A 19,143-nucleotide genomic window follows, 5' to 3' on the forward strand; every position below is an offset into this window, starting at 1 on the left:
AAGGGCCAGAGACACTGGATACCTACTGACCTGATATCACAAAGACCTCACCTGTGTTTAAATGAGAAGAAAAAAACCTCTTAATGTCTTTTGAAGCGATCCTTAAACAGTCTAGGAGTCAGAAAAGGGCCAGAGACACTGGAGGCCTATTGACATGACATCACAAAGACCTCATCTGTGTTTAATTGAGAAAAAAAAAACCTCTTACTGCCTTTTGGGGCGATCTTTAAACAGACTAAAAGTCAGAAAAGGGCCAGACACACTGGATACCTACTGACCTGAAATCACAAAGACCTCACCTGTGTTTAATTGAGAAGAAAAAAACCTCTTAATGTCTTTTGAAGCGATCCTTAAACAGTCTAGGAGACAGAAAAGGGCCAGAGACACTGGAGGACTACTGACATGACATCACAAAGACCTCATCTGTGTTTAATTGAGAAAAAAAACCTCTTTCTGTCTTTTGAAGCGATCCTTAAACAGTCTAGGAGTCAGAAAAGGGCCAGAGACACTGGAGGCCTACTGACATGACATCACAAAGACCTCACCTGTGTTTAATTGAGAAAAAAAACCTCTTACTGTCTTTTGAAGTAATCCTTAAACAGTCTAGGAGACAGAAAAGGGCCAGAGACACAGGATGCCTACTGACATGACATCACAAAGACCTCATCTGTGTTTAATTGAGAAAAAAAACCTCTTACTGTCTTTTGAAGCGATCCTTAAACAGTCTAGGAGTCAGAAAAGGGCCAGAGACACTGGATGCCTACTGACATGACATCACAAAGACCTCATCTGTGTTTAATTGAGAAAAAAAACCTCCTACTGTCTTTTGAAGCGATCCTTAAACAGTCTAGGAGTCAGAAAAGGACCAAAGAAACTGGATGCCTACTGACATGACATCACAAAGACCTCATCTGTGTTTAATTGAGAAAAAAAACCTCCTACTGTCTTTTGAAGCGATCCTTAAACAGTCTAGGAGTCAGAAAAGGGCCAGAGACACTGGATACCTACTGACATGATATCACAAAGACCTCACCATTGTTTAATTGAGAAGAAAAAAACCTCTTACTGCCTTTTGGGGCGATCTTTAAACAGCCTAGGGGTCAGAAAAGGGCCAGAGACACTGGATGCCTACTGACATGACATCACAAAGACCTCATCTGTGTTTAATTGAGAAAAAAAACCTCTTACTGTCTTTTGAAGCGATCCTTAAACAGTCTAGGAGTCAGAAAAGGGCCAGAGACACTGGATGCCTACTGACATGACATCACAAAGACCTCATCTGTGTTTAATTGAGAAAAAAAACCTCCTACTGTCTTTTGAAGCGATCCTTAAACAGTCTAGGAGTCAGAAAAGGGCCAGAGACACTGGAGGCCTACTGACATGACATCACAAAGACCTCATCTGTGTTTAATTGGGGATAAAATCCTCTTACTGTCTTTTGAAGCCATCCTTAAACAGTCTAGGAGTCAGAAAAGGGCCAGAGACACTGGATGCCTACTGACATGACATCACAAAGACCTCATCTGTGTTTAATTGAGAAAAAAATCCTCCTACTGTCTTTTGAAGCCATCCTTAAACAGTCTAGGAGTCAGAAAAGGGCCAGAGACACTGGATGCCTACTGACATGACATCACAAAGACCTCATCTGTGTTTAATTGAGAAAAAAATCCTCCTACTGTCTTTTGAAGCCATCCTTAAACAGTCTAGGAGTCAGAAAAGGGCCAGAGACACTGGAGGCCTACTGACATGACATCACAAAGACCTCATCTGTGTTTAATTGAGAAAAAAAACCTCTTACTGTCTTTTGAAGCGATCCTTAAACAGTCTAGGAGTCAGAAAAGGGCCAGAGACACTGGATGCCTACTGACATGACATCACAAAGACCTCATCTGTGTTTAATTGAGAAAAAAAACCTCCTACTGTCTTTTGAAGCGATCCTTAAACAGTCAAGGAGTCAGAAAAGGGCCAGAGACACTGGAGGCCTACTGACATGACATCACAAAGACCTCATCTGTGTTTAATTGAGGAAAAAAAAACTCTTACTGCCTTTTGGGGCGATCTTTAAACAGACTAAAAGTCAGAAAAGGGCCAGAGACACTGGATACCTACTGACCTGACATCACAAAGACCTCACCTGTGTTTAATTGAGAAGAAAAAAAACTCTTAATGTCTTTTGAAGCGATCCTTAAACAGTCTAGGAGTCAGAAAAGGTCCAGAGACACTGGAGGCCTACTGACATGACATCACAAAGACCTCATCTGTGTTTAATTGAGAAAAAAAACCTCTTACTGTCTTTTGAAGCGATCCTTAAACAGTCTAGGAGTCAGAAAAGGGCCAGAGACACTGGATGCTTACTGACATGACATCACAAAGACCTCATCTGTGTTTAATTGAGAAAAAAACCTCTTACTGTCTTTTGAAGCGATCCTTAAACAGTCTAGGAGTCAGAAAAGGGCCAGAGACACTGGAGGCCTACTGACATGACATCACAAAGACCTCATCTGTGTTTAATTGAGAAAAAAAAACCTCTTACTGCCTTTTGGGGCGATCTTTAAACAGACTAAAAGTCAGAAAAGGGCCAGAGACACTGGATACCTACTGACCTGACATCACAAAGACCTCACCTGTGTTTAATTGAGAAGAAAAAAACCTCTTAATGTCTTTTGAAGCGATCCTTAAATAGTCTAGGAGTCAGAAAAGGTCCAGAGACACTGGAGGCCTACTGACATGACATCACAAAGATCTCATCTGTGTTTAATTGAGAAAAAAAACCTCTTACTGTCTTTTGAAGCGATCCTTAAACAGTCTAGGAGTCAGAAAAGGGCCAGAGACACTGGAGGCCTACTGACATGACATCACAAAGACCTCATCTGTGTTTAATTGAGAAAAAAAACCTCTTACTGTCTTTTGAAGCGATCCTTAAACAGTCTAGGAGTCAGAAAAGGGCCAGAGACACTGGAGGCCTACTGACATGACATCACAAAGACCTCATCTGTGTTTAATTGAGAAAAAAAAACCTCTTACTGCCTTTTGGGGCGATCTTTAAACAGACTAAAAGTCAGAAAAGGGCCAGAGACACTGGATACCTACTGACCTGACATCACAAAGACCTCACCTGTGTTTAATTGAGAAGAAAAAAACCTCTTAATGTCTTTTGAAGCGATCCTTAAACAGTCTAGGAGTCAGAAAAGGGCCAGAGACACTGGATGCCTACTGACATGACATCACAAAGACCTCATCTGTGTTTAATTGAGAAAAAAAAACCTCTTTCTGTCTTTTGAAGTGATCCTTAAACAGTCTAGGAGTCAGAAAAGGGCCAGAGACACTGGATGCCTACTGACATGACATCACAAAGACCTCATCTGTGTTTAATTGAGAAAAAAAAAACCTCTTACTGCCTTTTGGGGCGATCTTTAAACAGACTAAAAGTCAGAAAAGGGCCAGAGACACTGGATGCCTACTGACATGACATCAGAAAGACCTCATCTGTGTTTAATTGAGGAAAAAAAACCTCTTACTGCCTTTTGGGGCGATCTTTAAACAGACTAAAAGTCAGAAAAGGGCAAGAGACACTGGATACCTACTGACCTGACATCACAAAGACCTCATCTGTGTTTAATTGAGAAAAAAAACCTCCTACTGTCTTTTGAAGCCATCCTTAAACAGTCTAGGAGTCAGAAAAGGGCCAGAGACACTGGAGGCCTACTGACATGACATCACAAAGACCTCATCTGTGTTTAATTGAGAAAAAAAAACCTCTTACTGTCTTTTGAAGCGATCCTTAAACAGTCTAGGAGTCAGAAAAGGGCCAGGGACAGGAGGCCTACTGACATGACATCACAAAGACCTCATCTGTGTTTAATTGAGAAAAAAAAAACCTCTTACTGCCTTTTGGGGCGATCTTTAAACAGACTAAAAGTCAGAAAAGGGCCAGAGACACTGGATACCTACTGACCTGATATCACAAAGACCTCACCTGTGTTTAAATGAGAAGAAAAAAACCTCTTAATGTCTTTTGAAGCGATCCTTAAACAGTCTAGGAGTCAGAAAAGGGCCAGAGACACTGGAGGCCTATTGACATGACATCACAAAGACCTCATCTGTGTTTAATTGAGAAAAAAAAAACCTCTTACTGCCTTTTGGGGCAATCTTTAAACAGACTAAAAGTCAGAAAAGGGCCAGAGACACTGGATACCTACTGACCTGACATCACAAAGACCTCACCTGTGTTTAATTGAGAAGAAAAAAACCTCTTAATGTCTTTTGAAGCGATCCTTAAACAGTCTAGGAGACAGAAAAGGGCCAGAGACACTGGAGGACTACTGACATGACATCACAAAGACCTCATCTGTGTTTAATTGAGAAAAAAAACCTCTTTCTGTCTTTTGAAGCGATCCTTAAACAGTCTAGGAGTCAGAAAAGGGCCAGAGACACTGGAGGCCTACTGACATGACATCACAAAGACCTCACCTGTGTTTAATTGAGAAAAAAAACCTCTTACTGTCTTTTGAAGTAATCCTTAAACAGTCTAGGAGACAGAAAAGGGCCAGAGACACAGGATGCCTACTGACATGACATCACAAAGACCTCATCTGTGTTTAATTGAGAAAAAAAACCTCTTACTGTCTTTTGAAGCGATCCTTAAACAGTCTAGGAGTCAGAAAAGGGCCAGAGACACTGGATGCCTACTGACATGACATCACAAAGACCTCATCTGTGTTTAATTGAGAAAAAAAACCTCCTACTGTCTTTTGAAGCGATCCTTAAACAGTCTAGGAGTCAGAAAAGGACCAAAGAAACTGGATGCCTACTGACATGACATCACAAAGACCTCATCTGTGTTTAATTGAGAAAAAAAACCTCCTACTGTCTTTTGAAGCGATCCTTAAACAGTCTAGGAGTCAGAAAAGGGCCAGAGACACTGGATACCTACTGACATGATATCACAAAGACCTCACCATTTTTTAATTGAGAAGAAAAAAACCTCTTACTGCCTTTTGGGGCGATCTTTAAACAGCCTAGGGGTCAGAAAAGGGCCAGAGACACTGGATGCCTACTGACATGACATCACAAAGACCTCATCTGTGTTTAATTGAGAAAAAAAACCTCTTACTGTCTTTTGAAGCGATCCTTAAACAGTCTAGGAGTCAGAAAAGGGCCAGAGACACTGGATGCCTACTGACATGACATCACAAAGACCTCATCTGTGTTTAATTGAGAAAAAAAACCTCCTACTGTCTTTTGAAGCGATCCTTAAACAGTCTAGGAGTCAGAAAAGGGCCAGAGACACTGGAGGCCTACTGACATGACATCACAAAGACCTCATCTGTGTTTAATTGGGGATAAAATCCTCTTACTGTCTTTTGAAGCCATCCTTAAACAGTCTAGGAGTCAGAAAAGGGCCAGAGACACTGGATGCCTACTGACATGACATCACAAAGACCTCATCTGTGTTTAATTGAGAAAAAAATCCTCCTACTGTCTTTTGAAGCCATCCTTAAACAGTCTAGGAGTCAGAAAAGGGCCAGAGACACTGGATGCCTACTGACATGACATCACAAAGACCTCATCTGTGTTTAATTGAGAAAAAAATCCTCCTACTGTCTTTTGAAGCCATCCTTAAACAGTCTAGGAGTCAGAAAAGGGCCAGAGATACTGGATGCCTACTGACATGACATCACAAAGACCTCATCTGTGTTTAATTGAGAAAAAAATCCTCCTACTGTCTTTTGAAGCCATCCTTAAACAGTCTAGGAGTCAGAAAAGGGCCAGAGACACTGGAGGCCTACTGACATGACATCACAAAGACCTCATCTGTGTTTAATTGAGAAAAAAAACCTCTTACTGTCTTTTGAAGCGATCCTTAAACAGTCTAGGAGTCAGAAAAGGGCCAGGGACAGGAGGCCTACTGACATGACATCACAAAGACCTCATCTGTGTTTAATTGAGAAAAAAAAAACCTCTTACTGCCTTTTGGGGCGATCTTTAAACAGACTAAAAGTCAGAAAAGGGCCAGAGACACTGGATACCTACTGACCTGATATCACAAAGACCTCACCTGTGTTTAATTGAGAAGAAAAAAACCTCTTAATGTCTTTTGAAGCGATCCTTAAACAGTCTAGGAGTCAGAAAAGGGCCAGAGACACTGGAGGCCTATTGACATGACATCACAAAGACCTCATCTGTGTTTGAGAAAAAAAAAACCTCTTACTGCCTTTTGGGGCGATCTTTAAACAGACTAAAAGTCAGAAAAGGGCCAGAGACACTGGAGGACTACTGACATGACATCACAAAGACCTCATCTGTGTTTAATTGAGAAAAAAAACCTCTTTCTGTCTTTTGAAGCGATCCTTAAACAGTCTAGGAGTCAGAAAAGGGCCAGAGACACTGGAGGCCTACTGACATGACATCACAAAGACCTCACCTGTGTTTAATTGAGAAAAAAAACCTCTTACTGTCTTTTGAAGTAATCCTTAAACAGTCTAGGAGACAGAAAAGGGCCAGAGACACAGGATGCCTACTGACATGACATCACAAAGACCTCATCTGTGTTTAATTGAGAAGAAAAAAAACTCTTAATGTCTTTTGAAGCGATCCTTAAACAGTCTAGGAGACAGAAAAGGGCCAGAGACACAGGATGCCTACTGACATGACATCACAAAGACCTCATCAGTGTTTAATTGAGAAAAAAAACCTCCTACTGTCTTTTGAAGCGATCCTTAAACAGTCTAGGAGTCAGAAAAGGGCCAGAGACACAGGATGCCTACTGACATGACATCACAAAGACCTCATTTGTGTTTAATTGAGAAAAAAAACCTCTTACTGTCTTTTGAAGCTATCCTTAAACAGTCTAGGAGTCAGAAAAGGGCCAGAGACACTGGATGCCTACTGACATGACATCACAAAGACCTCATCTGTGTTTAATTGAGAAAAAAAACCTCCTACTGTCTTTTGAAGCCATCCTTAAACAGTCTAGGAGTCAGAAAAGGGCCAGAGACACTGGAGGCCTACTGACATGACATCACAAAGACCTCATCTGTGTTTAATTGAGAAAAAAAAACCTCTTACTGTCTTTTGAAGCGATCCTTAAACAGTCTAGGAGTCAGAAAAGGGCCAGGGACAGGAGGCCTACTGACATGACATCACAAAGACCTCATCTGTGTTTAATTGAGAAAAAAAAAACCTCTTACTGCCTTTTGGGGCGATCTTTAAACAGACTAAAAGTCAGAAAAGGGCCAGAGACACTGGATACCTACTGACCTGATATCACAAAGACCTCACCTGTGTTTAAATGAGAAGAAAAAAACCTCTTAATGTCTTTTGAAGCGATCCTTAAACAGTCTAGGAGTCAGAAAAGGGCCAGAGACACTGGAGGCCTATTGACATGACATCACAAAGACCTCATCTGTGTTTAATTGAGAAAAAAAAAACCTCTTACTGCCTTTTGGGGCGATCTTTAAACAGACTAAAAGTCAGAAAAGGGCCAGAGACACTGGATACCTACTGACCTGACATCACAAAGACCTCACCTGTGTTTAATTGAGAAGAAAAAAACCTCTTAATGTCTTTTGAAGCGATCCTTAAACAGTCTAGGAGACAGAAAAGGGCCAGAGACACTGGAGGACTACTGACATGACATCACAAAGACCTCATCTGTGTTTAATTGAGAAAAAAAACCTCTTTCTGTCTTTTGAAGCGATCCTTAAACAGTCTAGGAGTCAGAAAAGGGCCAGAGACACTGGATGCCTACTGACATGACATCACAAAGACCTCATCTGTGTTTAATTGAGAAAAAAAACCTCTTACTGTCTTTTGAAGCGATCCTTAAACAGTCTAGGAGTCAGAAAAGGGCCAGAGACACTGGATGCCTACTGACATGACATCACAAAGACCTCATCTGTGTTTAATTGAGAAAAAAAACCTCCTACTGTCTTTTGAAGCGATCCTTAAACAGTCTAGGAGTCAGAAAAGGGCCAGAGACACTGGAGGCCTACTGACATGACATCACAAAGACCTCATCTGTGTTTAATTGGGGATAAAATCCTCTTACTGTCTTTTGAAGCCATCCTTAAACAGTCTAGGAGTCAGAAAAGGGCGAGAGACACTGGATGCCTACTGACATGACATCACAAAGACCTCATCTGTGTTTAATTGAGAAAAAAATCCTCCTACTGTCTTTTGAAGCCATCCTTAAACAGTCTAGGAGTCAGAAAAGGGCCAGAGACACTGGATGCCTACTGACATGACATCACAAAGACCTCATCTGTGTTTAATTGAGAAAAAAATCCTCCTACTGTCTTTTGAAGCCATCCTTAAACAGTCTAGGAGTCAGAAAAGGGCCAGAGACACTGGATGCCTACTGACATGACATCACAAAGACCTCATCTGTGTTTAATTGAGAAAAAAATCCTCCTACTGTCTTTTGAAGCCATCCTTAAACAGTCTAGGAGTCAGAAAAGGGCCAGAGACACTGGAGGCCTACTGACATGACATCACAAAGACCTCATCTGTGTTTAATTGGGGATAAAATCCTCTTACTGTCTTTTGAAGCCATCCTTAAACAGTCTAGGAGTCAGAAAAGGGCCAGAGACACTGGATGCCTACTGACATGACATCACAAAGACCTCATCTGTGTTTAATTGAGAAAAAAATCCTCCTACTGTCTTTTGAAGCCATCCTTAAACAGTCTAGGAGTCAGAAAAGGGCCAGAGACACTGGATGCCTACTGACATGACATCACAAAGACCTCATCTGTGTTTAATTGAGAAAAAAATCCTCCTACTGTCTTTTGAAGCCATCCTTAAACAGTCTAGGAGTCAGAAAAGGGCCAGAGATACTGGATGCCTACTGACATGACATCACAAAGACCTCATCTGTGTTTAATTGAGAAAAAAATCCTCCTACTGTCTTTTGAAGCCATCCTTAAACAGTCTAGGAGTCAGAAAAGGGCCAGAGACACTGGAGGCCTACTGACATGACATCACAAAGACCTCATCTGTGTTTAATTGAGAAAAAAAACCTCTTACTGTCTTTTGAAGCGATCCTTAAACAGTCTAGGAGTCAGAAAAGGGCCAGGGACAGGAGGCCTACTGACATGACATCACAAAGACCTCATCTGTGTTTAATTGAGAAAAAAAAAACCTCTTACTGCCTTTTGGGGCGATCTTTAAACAGACTAAAAGTCAGAAAAGGGCCAGAGACACTGGATACCTACTGACCTGATATCACAAAGACCTCACCTGTGTTTAATTGAGAAGAAAAAAACCTCTTAATGTCTTTTGAAGCGATCCTTAAACAGTCTAGGAGTCAGAAAAGGGCCAGAGACACTGGAGGCCTATTGACATGACATCACAAAGACCTCATCTGTGTTTGAGAAAAAAAAAACCTCTTACTGCCTTTTGGGGCGATCTTTAAACAGACTAAAAGTCAGAAAAGGGCCAGAGACACTGGAGGACTACTGACATGACATCACAAAGACCTCATCTGTGTTTAATTGAGAAAAAAAACCTCTTTCTGTCTTTTGAAGCGATCCTTAAACAGTCTAGGAGTCAGAAAAGGGCCAGAGACACTGGAGGCCTACTGACATGACATCACAAAGACCTCACCTGTGTTTAATTGAGAAAAAAAACCTCTTACTGTCTTTTGAAGTAATCCTTAAACAGTCTAGGAGACAGAAAAGGGCCAGAGACACAGGATGCCTACTGACATGACATCACAAAGACCTCATCTGTGTTTAATTGAGAAGAAAAAAAACTCTTAATGTCTTTTGAAGCGATCCTTAAACAGTCTAGGAGACAGAAAAGGGCCAGAGACACAGGATGCCTACTGACATGACATCACAAAGACCTCATCAGTGTTTAATTGAGAAAAAAAACCTCCTACTGTCTTTTGAAGCGATCCTTAAACAGTCTAGGAGTCAGAAAAGGGCCAGAGACACAGGATGCCTACTGACATGACATCACAAAGACCTCATTTGTGTTTAATTGAGAAAAAAAACCTCTTACTGTCTTTTGAAGCTATCCTTAAACAGTCTAGGAGTCAGAAAAGGGCCAGAGACACTGGATGCCTACTGACATGACATCACAAAGACCTCATCTGTGTTTAATTGAGAAAAAAAACCTCCTACTGTCTTTTGAAGCCATCCTTAAACAGTCTAGGAGTCAGAAAAGGGCCAGAGACACTGGAGGCCTACTGACATGACATCACAAAGACCTCATCTGTGTTTAATTGAGAAAAAAAAACCTCTTACTGTCTTTTGAAGCGATCCTTAAACAGTCTAGGAGTCAGAAAAGGGCCAGGGACAGGAGGCCTACTGACATGACATCACAAAGACCTCATCTGTGTTTAATTGAGAAAAAAAAAACCTCTTACTGCCTTTTGGGGCGATCTTTAAACAGACTAAAAGTCAGAAAAGGGCCAGAGACACTGGATACCTACTGACCTGATATCACAAAGACCTCACCTGTGTTTAAATGAGAAGAAAAAAACCTCTTAATGTCTTTTGAAGCGATCCTTAAACAGTCTAGGAGTCAGAAAAGGGCCAGAGACACTGGAGGCCTATTGACATGACATCACAAAGACCTCATCTGTGTTTAATTGAGAAAAAAAAAACCTCTTACTGCCTTTTGGGGCGATCTTTAAACAGACTAAAAGTCAGAAAAGGGCCAGAGACACTGGATACCTACTGACCTGACATCACAAAGACCTCACCTGTGTTTAATTGAGAAGAAAAAAACCTCTTAATGTCTTTTGAAGCGATCCTTAAACAGTCTAGGAGACAGAAAAGGGCCAGAGACACTGGAGGACTACTGACATGACATCACAAAGACCTCATCTGTGTTTAATTGAGAAAAAAAACCTCTTTCTGTCTTTTGAAGCGATCCTTAAACAGTCTAGGAGTCAGAAAAGGGCCAGAGACACTGGATGCCTACTGACATGACATCACAAAGACCTCATCTGTGTTTAATTGAGAAAAAAAACCTCTTACTGTCTTTTGAAGCGATCCTTAAACAGTCTAGGAGTCAGAAAAGGGCCAGAGACACTGGATGCCTACTGACATGACATCACAAAGACCTCATCTGTGTTTAATTGAGAAAAAAAACCTCCTACTGTCTTTTGAAGCGATCCTTAAACAGTCTAGGAGTCAGAAAAGGGCCAGAGACACTGGAGGCCTACTGACATGACATCACAAAGACCTCATCTGTGTTTAATTGGGGATAAAATCCTCTTACTGTCTTTTGAAGCCATCCTTAAACAGTCTAGGAGTCAGAAAAGGGCGAGAGACACTGGATGCCTACTGACATGACATCACAAAGACCTCATCTGTGTTTAATTGAGAAAAAAATCCTCCTACTGTCTTTTGAAGCCATCCTTAAACAGTCTAGGAGTCAGAAAAGGGCCAGAGACACTGGATGCCTACTGACATGACATCACAAAGACCTCATCTGTGTTTAATTGAGAAAAAAATCCTCCTACTGTCTTTTGAAGCCATCCTTAAACAGTCTAGGAGTCAGAAAAGGGCCAGAGACACTGGATGCCTACTGACATGACATCACAAAGACCTCATCTGTGTTTAATTGAGAAAAAAATCCTCCTACTGTCTTTTGAAGCCATCCTTAAACAGTCTAGGAGTCAGAAAAGGGCCAGAGACACTGGAGGCCTACTGACATGACATCACAAAGACCTCATCTGTGTTTAATTGAGAAAAAAAACCTCTTACTGTCTTTTGAAGCGATCCTTAAACAGTCTAGGAGTCAGAAAAGGGCCAGGGACAGGAGGCCTACTGACATGACATCACAAAGACCTCATCTGTGTTTAATTGAGAAAAAAAAAACCTCTTACTGCCTTTTGGGGCGATCTTTAAACAGACTAAAAGTCAGAAAAGGGCCAGAGACACTGGATACCTACTGACCTGATATCACAAAGACCTCACCTGTGTTTAATTGAGAAGAAAAAAACCTCTTAATGTCTTTTGAAGCGATCCTTAAACAGTCTAGGAGTCAGAAAAGGGCCAGAGACACTGGAGGCCTATTGACATGACATCACAAAGACCTCATCTGTGTTTAATTGAGAAAAAAAAAACCTCTTACTGCCTTTTGGGGCGATCTTTAAACAGACTAAAAGTCAGAAAAGGGCCAGAGACACTGGATACCTACTGACCTGACATCACAAAGACCTCACCTGTGTTTAATTGAGAAGAAAAAAACCTCTTAATGTCTTTTGAAGCGATCCTTAAACAGTCTAGGAGACAGAAAAGGGCCAGAGACACTGGAGGACTACTGACATGACATCACAAAGACCTCATCTGTGTTTAATTGAGAAAAAAAACCTCTTTCTGTCTTTTGAAGCGATCCTTAAACAGTCTAGGAGTCAGAAAAGGGCCAGAGACACTGGAGGCCTACTGACATGACATCACAAAGACCTCACCTGTGTTTAATTGAGAAAAAAAACCTCTTACTGTCTTTTGAAGTAATCCTTAAACAGTCTAGGAGACAGAAAAGGGCCAGAGACACAGGATGCCTACTGACATGACATCACAAAGACCTCATCTGTGTTTAATTGAGAAAAAAAACCTCTTACTGTCTTTTGAAGCGATCCTTAAACAGTCTAGGAGTCAGAAAAGGGCCAGAGACACTGGATGCCTACTGACATGACATCACAAAGACCTCATCTGTGTTTAATTGAGAAAAAAAACCTCCTACTGTCTTTTGAAGCGATCCTTAAACAGTCTAGGAGTCAGAAAAGGACCAAAGAAACTGGATGCCTACTGACATGACATCACAAAGACCTCATCTGTGTTTAATTGAGAAAAAAAACCTCCTACTGTCTTTTGAAGCGATCCTTAAACAGTCTAGGAGTCAGAAAAGGGCCAGAGACACTGGATACCTACTGACATGATATCACAAAGACCTCACCATTGTTTAATTGAGAAGAAAAAAACCTCTTACTGCCTTTTGGGGCGATCTTTAAACAGCCTAGGGGTCAGAAAAGGGCCAGAGACACTGGATGCCTACTGACATGACATCACAAAGACCTCATCTGTGTTTAATTGAGAAAAAAAACCTCTTACTGTCTTTTGAAGCGATCCTTAAACAGTCTAGGAGTCAGAAAAGGGCCAGAGACACTGGATGCCTACTGACATGACATCACAAAGACCTCATCTGTGTTTAATTGAGAAAAAAAACCTCCTACTGTCTTTTGAAGCGATCCTTAAACAGTCAAGGAGTCAGAAAAGGGCCAGAGACACTGGAGGCCTACTGACATGACATCACAAAGACCTCATCTGTGTTTAATTGGGGATAAAATCCTCTTACTGTCTTTTGAAGCCATCCTTAAACAGTCTAGGAGTCAGAAAAGGGCCAGAGACACTGGATGCCTACTGACATGACATCACAAAGACCTCATCTGTGTTTAATTGAGAAAAAAATCCTCCTACTGTCTTTTGAAGCCATCCTTAAACAGTCTAGGAGTCAGAAAAGGGCCAGAGACACTGGATGCCTACTGACATGACATCACAAAGACCTCATCTGTGTTTAATTGAGAAAAAAATCCTCCTACTGTCTTTTGAAGCCATCCTTAAACAGTCTAGGAGTCAGAAAAGGGCCAGAGACACTGGATGCCTACTGACATGACATCACAAAGACCTCATCTGTGTTTAATTGAGAAAAAAATCCTCCTACTGTCTTTTGAAGCCATCCTTAAACAGTCTAGGAGTCAGAAAAGGGCCAGAGACACTGGAGGCCTACTGACATGACATCACAAAGACCTCATCTGTGTTTAATTGAGAAAAAAAAACCTCTTACTGTCTTTTGAAGCGATCCTTAAACAGTCTAGGAGTCAGAAAAGGGCCAGGGACAGGAGGCCTACTGACATGACATCACAAAGACCTCATCTGTGTTTAATTGAGAAAAAAAAACCTCTTACTGCCTTTTGGGGCGATCTTTAAACAGACTAAAAGTCAGAAAAGGGCCAGAGACACTGGATACCTACTGACCTGATATCACAAAGACCTCACCTGTGTTTAATTGAGAAGAAAAAAACCTCTTAATGTCTTTTGAAGCGATCCTTAAACAGTCTAGAGAAAAGGGCCAGAGACACTGGAGGCCTATTGACATGACATCACAAAGACCTCATCTGTGTTTAATTGAGAAAAAAAAAACCTCTTACTGCCTTTTGGGGCGATCTTTAAACAGACTAAAAGTCAGAAAAGGGCCAGAGACACTGGATACCTACTGACCTGACATCACAAAGACCTCACCTGTGTTTAATTGAGAAGAAAAAAACCTCTTAATGTCTTTTGAAGCGATCCTTAAACAGTCTAGGAGACAGAAAAGGGCCAGAGACACTGGAGGACTACTGACATGACATCACAAAGACCTCATCTGTGTTTAATTGAGAAAAAAAACCTCTTTCTGTCTTTTGAAGCGATCCTTAAACAGTCTAGGAGTCAGAAAAGGGCCAGAGACACTGGAGGCCTACTGACATGACATCACAAAGACCTCATCTGTGTTTAATTGAGAAAAAAAACCTCTTACTGTCTTTTGAAGTAATCCTTAAACAGTCTAGGAGACAGAAAAGGGCCAGAGACACAGGATGCCTACTGACGTGACATCACAAAGACCTCATCTGTGTTTAATTGAGAAAAAAAACCTCTTACTGTCTTTTGAAGCGATCCTTAAACAGTCTAGGAGTCAGAAAAGGGCCAGAGACACTGGATGCCTACTGACATGACATCACAAAGACCTCATCTGTGTTTAATTGAGAAAAAAAACCTCCTACTGTCTTTTGAAGCGATCCTTAAACAGTCTAGGAGTCAGAAAAGGACCAAAGAAACTGGATGCCTACTGACATGACATCACAAAGACCTCATCTGTGTTTAATTGAGAAAAAAAACCTCCTACTGTCTTTTGAAGCGATCCTTAAACAGTCTAGGAGTCAGAAAAGGGCCAGAGACACTGGATACCTACTGACATGATATCACAAAGACCTCACCATTGTTTAATTGAGAAGAAAAAAACCTCTTACTGCCTTTTGGGGCGATCTTTAAACAGCCTAGGGGTCAGAAAAGGGCCAGAGACACTGGATGCCTACTGACATGACATCACAAAGACCTCATCTGTGTTTAATTGAGAAAAAAAACCTCTTACTGTCTTTTGAAGCGATCCTTAAACAGTCTAGGAGTCAGAAAAGGGCCAGAGACACTGGATGCCTACTGACATGACATCACAAAGACCTCATCTGTGTTTAATTGAGAAAAAAAACCTCCTACTGTCTTTTGAAGCGATCCTTAAACAGTCTAGGAGTCAGAAAAGGGCCAGAGACACTGGATACCTACTGACATGATATCACAAAGACCTCACCATTGTTTAATTGAGAAGAAAAAAACCTCTTACTGCCTTTTGGGGCGATCTTTAAACAGCCTAGGGGTCAGAAAAGGGCCAGAGACACTGGATGCCTACTGACATGACATCACAAAGACCTCATCTGTGTTTAATTGAGAAAAAAAACCTCTTACTGTCTTTTGAAGCGATCCTTAAACAGTCTAGGAGTCAGAAAAGGGCCAGAGACACTGGATGCCTACTGACATGACATCACAAAGACCTCATCTGTGTTTAATTGAGAAAAAAAACCTCCTACTGTCTTTTGAAGCGATCCTTAAACAGTCTAGGAGTCAGAAAAGGGCCAGAGACACTGGAGGCCTACTGACATGACATCACAAAGACCTCATCTGTGTTTAATTGGGGATAAAATCCTCTTACTGTCTTTTGAAGCCATCCTTAAACAGTCTAGGAGTCAGAAAAGGGCCAGAGACACTGGATGCCTACTGACATGACATCATAAAGACCTCATCTGTGTTTAATTGAGAAAAAAATCCTCCTACTGTCTTTTGAAGCCATCCTTAAACAGTCTAGGAGTCAGAAAAGGGCCAGAGACACTGGATGCCTACTGACATGACATCACAAAGACCTCATCTGTGTTTAATTGAGAAAAAAATCCTCCTACTGTCTTTTGAAGCCATCCTTAAACAGTCTAGGAGTCAGAAAAGGGCCAGAGACACTGGATGCCTACTGACATGACATCACAAAGACCTCATCTGTGTTTAATTGAGAAAAAAATCCTCCTACTGTCTTTTGAAGCCATCCTTAAACAGTCTAGGAGTCAGAAAAGGGCCAGAGACACTGGAGGCCTACTGACATGACATCACAAAGACCTCATCTGTGTTTAATTGGGGATAAAATCCTCTTACTGTCTTTTGAAGCCATCCTTAAACAGTCTAGGAGTCAGAAAAGGGCCAGAGACACTGGATGCCTACTGACATGACATCACAAAGACCTCATCTGTGTTTAATTGAGAAAAAAATCCTCCTACTGTCTTTTGAAGCCATCCTTAAACAGTCTAGGAGTCAGAAAAGGGCCAGAGACACTGGATGCCTACTGACATGACATCACAAAGACCTCATCTGTGTTTAATTGAGAAAAAAATCCTCCTACTGTCTTTTGAAGCCATCCTTAAACAGTCTAGGAGTCAGAAAAGGGCCAGAGACACTGGATGCCTACTGACATGACATCACAAAGACCTCATCAGTGTTTAATTGAGAAAAAAATCCTCCTACTGTCTTTTGAAGCCATCCTTAAACAGTCTAGGAGTCAGAAAAGGGCCAGAGACACTGGATGCCTACTGACATGACATCACAAAGACCTCATCTGTGTTTAATTGAGAAAAAAATCCTCCTACTGTCTTTTGAAGCCATCCTTAAACAGTCTAGGAGTCAGAAAAGGGCCAGAGACACTGGAGGCCTACTGACATGACATCACAAAGACCTCATCTGTGTTTAATTGAGAAAAAAAAACCTCTTACTATCTTTTGAAGCGATCCTTAAACAGTCTAGGAGTCAGAAAAGGGCCAGAGACACTGGATGCCTACTGACATGACATCACAAAGACCTCATCTGTGTTTAATTGAGAAAAAAAACCTCCTACTGTCTTTTGAAGCGATCCTTAAACAGTCTAGGAGTCAGAAAAGGACCAAAGAAACTGGATGCCTACTGACATGACATCACAAAGACCTCATCTGTGTTTAATTGAGAAAAAAAACCTCCTACTGTCTTTTGAAGCGATCCTTAAACAGTCTAGGAGTCAGAAAAGGGCCAGAGACACTGGATACCTACTGACATGATATCACAAAGACCTCACCATTGTTTAATTGAGAAGAAAAAAACCTCTTACTGCCTTTTGGGGCGATCTTTAAACAGCCTAGGGGTCAGAAAAGGGCCAGAGACACTGGATGCCTACTGACATGACATCACAAAGACCTCATCTGTGTTTAATTGAGAAAAAAAACCTCTTACTGTCTTTTGAAGCGATCCTTAAACAGTCTAGGAGTCAGAAAAGGGCCAGAGACACTGGATGCCTACTGACATGACATCACAAAGACCTCATCTGTGTTTAATTGAGAAAAAAAAACCTCTTACTGCCTTTTGGGGCGATCTTTAAACAGACTAAAAGTCAGAAAAGGGCCAGAGACACTGGATACCTACTGACCTGATATCACAAAGACCTCACCTGTGTTTAATTGAGAAGAAAAAAACCTCTTAATGTCTTTTGAAGCGATCCTTAAACAGTCTAGAGAAAAGGGCCAGAGACACTGGAGGCCTATTGACATGACATCACAAAGACCTCATCTGTGTTTAATTGAGAAAAAAAAAACCTCTTACTGCCTTTTGGGGCGATCTTTAAACAGACTAAAAGTCAGAAAAGGGCCAGAGACACTGGATACCTACTGACCTGACATCACAAAGACCTCACCTGTGTTTAATTGAGAAGAAAAAAACCTCTTAATGTCTTTTGAAGCGATCCTTAAACAGTCTAGGAGACAGAAAAGGGCCAGAGACACTGGAGGACTACTGACATGACATCACAAAGACCTCATCTGTGTTTAATTGAGAAAAAAAACCTCTTTCTGTCTTTTGAAGCGATCCTTAAACAGTCTAGGAGTCAGAAAAGGGCCAGAGACACTGGAGGCCTACTGACATGACATCACAAAGACCTCATCTGTGTTTAATTGAGAAAAAAAACCTCTTACTGTCTTTTGAAGTAATCCTTAAACAGTCTAGGAGACAGAAAAGGGCCAGAGACACAGGATGCCTACTGACGTGACATCACAAAGACCTCATCTGTGTTTAATTGAGAAAAAAAACCTCTTACTGTCTTTTGAAGCGATCCTTAAACAGTCTAGGAGTCAGAAAAGGGCCAGAGACACTGGATGCCTACTGACATGACATCACAAAGACCTCATCTGTGTTTAATTGAGAAAAAAAACCTCCTACTGTCTTTTGAAGCGATCCTTAAACAGTCTAGGAGTCAGAAAAGGACCAAAGAAACTGGATGCCTACTGACATGACATCACAAAGACCTCATCTGTGTTTAATTGAGAAAAAAAACCTCCTACTGTCTTTTGAAGCGATCCTTAAACAGTCTAGGAGTCAGAAAAGGGCCAGAGACACTGGATACCTACTGACATGATATCACAAAGACCTCACCATTGTTTAATTGAGAAGAAAAAAACCTCTTACTGCCTTTTGGGGCGATCTTTAAACAGCCTAGGGGTCAGAAAAGGGCCAGAGACACTGGATGCCTACTGACATGACATCACAAAGACCTCATCTGTGTTTAATTGAGAAAAAAAACCTCTTACTGTCTTTTGAAGCGATCCTTAAACAGTCTAGGAGTCAGAAAAGGGCCAGAGACACTGGATGCCTACTGACATGACATCACAAAGACCTCATCTGTGTTTAATTGAGAAAAAAAACCTCCTACTGTCTTTTGAAGCGATCCTTAAACAGTCTAGGAGTCAGAAAAGGGCCAGAGACACTGGATACCTACTGACATGATATCACAAAGACCTCACCATTGTTTAATTGAGAAGAAAAAAACCTCTTACTGCCTTTTGGGGCGATCTTTAAACAGCCTAGGGGTCAGAAAAGGGCCAGAGACACTGGATGCCTACTGACATGACATCACAAAGACCTCATCTGTGTTTAATTGAGAAAAAAAACCTCTTACTGTCTTTTGAAGCGATCCTTAAACAGTCTAGGAGTCAGAAAAGGGCCAGAGACACTGGATGCCTACTGACATGACATCACAA

Source organism: Paroedura picta, chromosome 17 (genome assembly GCF_049243985.1).
Source record: "Paroedura picta isolate Pp20150507F chromosome 17, Ppicta_v3.0, whole genome shotgun sequence".
Taxonomy (NCBI): Eukaryota; Metazoa; Chordata; class Lepidosauria; order Squamata; family Gekkonidae; genus Paroedura; species Paroedura picta.